We start from the raw sequence: 4,229 nt of genomic DNA, 5'->3' as shown, positions 1-4,229 counted from the left end.
ATAAATAAATAAAATAAGTGTTTTCTCTTATGGCCCACATTTTTACTTTTGACGTCTTATTTTAAAATGTATTATTGGGGGACCTGAGTGGCTCAGTCGGTCGGGCATCCAACTCTTGATTTCAGCTCAGGCCACGATCTCACAGTTTCACGAGTTCGAGCCCTGCGTGGGGTCTGTGCTGACAGTGTGGAGTCTGCTTCGGATTCTCCCTCTTTCTCTGCCCCTCCCCCACCCACACTCTCTCTGTCTCTCTCAAAATAAATAAACTTTATAAAAAATTTTAATGTATTGTTTTGGAAAATATTATTTGGTGTGTTATTTTGAGAATCTTTCTTTTTGTTTATTTGTGAGAGAGAGAGAGAGAGAGAGAGAGGGAGAGAGAGAGAGAGAAACACAAGTGGGGCAAGGGCAGAGAGAGAGGAAGACAGAGTCTGAGGCAGGCTCCAGGCTCTGAGCTATCAGTGCAGAGTCCGAGGTGGGGCTCAAACTCACAAACCCTAAGATCATAACCTGAGCTGAAGTCCGCGTTTATCTGACTGAATCACCCCTAAAAATTCTTTCTTTACTTCAAGGCCTGAAAGACATTCATCAACATTTTCTATGCAAGAAGGTATTGACATTTAAGTCTTTAATCCACCTTTAATTGATTTTTTATTTATGGTAAAAGCCAACCTCGCCTTTTTTATAAATGGGTAACTGTGATATGATAAAAGCAGAGAGAGAGAGAGAGAGAGAACACGAGGGCACAAGAAAGGGCATGAACCTTTGTCCCTAGCTCCTGACGCTGAGGTCCTAAATCTCTTGGAATTCCTGGGTGATAAGAAAGCCTCTTCCAAAGAGACCACTCCTGGTGGTATCTTTGGGGTAGAGACTGGCCACCAGAAAAATCAAGGCATGACTAGAGGGTTGTAACTTCCAGTCCTATCCCCCAACTTCCAAGCAGGGGGGAGGGGCTGGAGACTGAGTTAATCACCAAGGGCCAATGATCATGCCTGCGTAATGGAACCTCTGTAGAAACCAATCAATGGGGTTTGGAGAACTTCCAGGTTGATGAACATGTACCAGGAAGGTAACCCACCCCAAGTCCACAGGGTCTGAAGATCCTATGCTTGGAACCTTCCAGACATCACCCCATGTACCTCTTCATCTGGCTATTCATTTGTATCCTTTATAACGTCCTTTTTAATAAACTGGGAATAGTAAGTAAAGTGTTTCCCTGAGTTCTATGAGCTGTACAACAAATTGTGTCCACACAAAAACCTGAACACGGATGTTTATAGCAGCTTTATTCATCATTGCTAAAACTCAGAAGCGACCAAGATGTCCTTCACTAGGTGAATGAAGAAGCTGGTACATCCAGATAATGGAACATTATTGAGCTATCAAGCCACAAAAATACAGGGAGGAATCTTAGATGCATATTGCTAATCTTAAATGCATAAGAAGCAAATATGAAAAATCTACATACTGTATGATTCCAACTATATGACATTCTGGAAAAGGCAACACTATGGAGACAGTAGAAAGATCAGAGGTTGCGAGGAGTTCTGGGAGTGGGGGGGGGAGAGCAGGCTGAATAAAGTGGAGGACAGGGGATTTTTAGGACCACAAGACTATTCTGTACAATACTGTAATGGTGGATACATGTCATTAGACATGTGTCAAACCCCACAGAATGTACAACACAAAGAATGAACCTTAATGTAAACCATGGTCTTTAGTTAATAATGTATCAGTATGGGCTCATCAACTATAACAGGTGTACCTCACTAAAGCAAGATTTTTATAGGGGAAAGGATGGGAGGTGGAGAGAGGGTAATGGAAGATATGGGAACTCCATTCTTCCTGTCCACTGTTCTGTAAACTTAAAATTGCTTTCAAAAAATAAATTATATTAAATAAATAAATTAAATAAGGTGTTTACTACAGAGAAAACTAAAACTCAAAAGTTTAAAGAAATGGATCCTCCAGCAAGTTTAGAACAGATTCCCTTTCATCCTCAAATTAGACAGCAGCATTAGAACTGATTACCCAGTTTCTTTAAAATAGTACTATCAAGGGGCGCCTGGGTGGCTCAGTCAGTTGAGCATCTGACTTCGGCTCAGGTCATGATCTCACAGCTCGTGAGTTCAAGCCCCGCGTCAGGCTCCGTGCTGACTGCTCAGAGCCTGGATCCTCCTTCAGATTCTGTGTCTCCCTCTCTCTCTGCCCCAACCCACTTGCATTCTGTCTCTGTCTCTCTCAAAAATAAATAAACATTAAAAAAAATTTTTTTTAAATAGTACTATCAATAATTTAATTCCAGCATAGTCACCACATGGTGTTATATTAGTCTCGGGTGTCCAATATAGTGATTAAACAATTCCATATGTCACCAGGTGCTTATTGTTATGCCCAGAATTCGTGATCCCCAAAGACCATCCGGGAGCCGAGTCTGATGCAAAAGCAAAGAGCCTTTATTCAAGCTAGCTCGAGCTCAATCCCCTACCTGCACCAAGGCAGCGGTGAGATACCGGAGAGAGAGAACGAGTTTCAAAAGCACAAAGGTTTTGGGGCGCCTGGGTGGCGCAGTCGGTTAAGCGTCCGACTTCAGCCAGGTCACGATCTCGCGGTCCGGGAGTTCGAGCCCCGTGTCGGGCTCTGGGCTGATGGCTCAGAGCCTGGAGCCTGTTTCCGATTCTGTGTCTCCCTCTCTCTCTGCCCCTCCCCCGTTCATGCTCTGTCTCTCTCTGTCCCAAAAATAAATAAACGTTGAAAAAAAAAAATTTAAAAAAAAAGCACAAAGGTTTTATAGGGATCATGGCCTTAGCCGATTGGCTGGGGAAGGATAGACCAATGGCTGCCAAGGTGTGGTTCCAGATCAGCAATTATCAGCGTCACCTGGAACTTGTTACAAATGCAAATGTTGGGCCTGGTGGTCACAGACCTAATAAATCAGAAACTCTAGGGGTGGGGCTCAGCGATCTGTGTTTGAACAAGTCTTCCAGGAGATTCTGATGCACCTGAAGTTTAAGAACCACTGTGTCTGAGGATCTCTAACATGTTTGGCCTCAGTGTATACAGAACATTTTTCACTGGTCACCTATTAACCATTGGCTGTCAGCCTTGCTGTGCTATATAAATACCTAGCACCAAACACCATCCCCAGAGACTCTGATTAATTGGTTTGGGGAGGGGTAAAATGCTCCCAGGTCATTCTAAGCCTGGACAGGGTTGAGGGCTCCTGCCTCTGGCCCCTACCTGAGAGAAGCACTCCCTCTTCTACTCACACTTTCCACGCCTCTCATACTCCCCTTCCTCCCACCTTAGACTTCGGAAGAATGCATCAATTGGTAGCCTGCTTTCTTAGAAAACATAAGTTACTCAAGGGGAGGAGGCGTGGTCTGAGGTTTGAGCGGGAACCTCTTCCTGCGGCCATGTCAGGGACACAGTCACTAGTTGTCCTGCCTAGTCTATTCTTTCATTTATCACAAGTGCCCTTGTTAATCCCCATCACCTATTTCACCCATCCCCCCACCCCCCTCCCCTCTGATAACCATCAGTTTCTTCTCTATAGTTAAGAGTCTGTTTCTTGGTCTGTCTCTCTTTTTTCCCCTTTGCTTATTTGTTTTGTTTCTTAAATTCCACATATGAGTGAAATGATATCATATGTCTTTCTTTGACTTATTTTGCTTAGCATAATACGCTCTAGTTCCATCCACGTTGTTGCAAATGGCAAGATTTCATTCTCTTTTATGGCTGAATAATATCCTATTGTGTATATATACTACATCTTCTTAATCCTTTCATCTATCAATGGATACTTGAGCTGCTTCCATAACTTGGCTATTATAAATGATGCTGCTATAAACATACGGGTGCATGTATCCCTTTAAATTAGTGTTTTTGTATTCTGGGGGATAAATACCCAGTAGTGCTATTCATGGATCATAGGGTAGTTCTATTTTTAATTTTTTGAGGAAACTCTTTACTGTTTTCTTTAGTGGCTATACCAGTTTGCATTCCCACCAACACTTTTTTTCCAAGTTCTTGTCAACACTTGTTGTTTTCTGTGTCATTAATTTTAGCCATTCTGATGAGTATGAGGTGATATCTCACTGTAGTTTTGACTTTCATTTCCCTGATGATGAAATGTTAAGCATCTTTTCATGTGTCTTTTGGCCATCTGGATGTCTTCTTCGGAGAAATGTCTTTTCATTTCTTCTGCCCATTTTTTAATTGGTTTATTT

Source organism: Lynx canadensis, chromosome D1 (assembly GCF_007474595.2).
Source record: "Lynx canadensis isolate LIC74 chromosome D1, mLynCan4.pri.v2, whole genome shotgun sequence".
Classification (NCBI taxonomy): domain Eukaryota; kingdom Metazoa; phylum Chordata; class Mammalia; order Carnivora; family Felidae; genus Lynx; species Lynx canadensis.
This window is presented reverse-complemented; position numbering follows the sequence as displayed.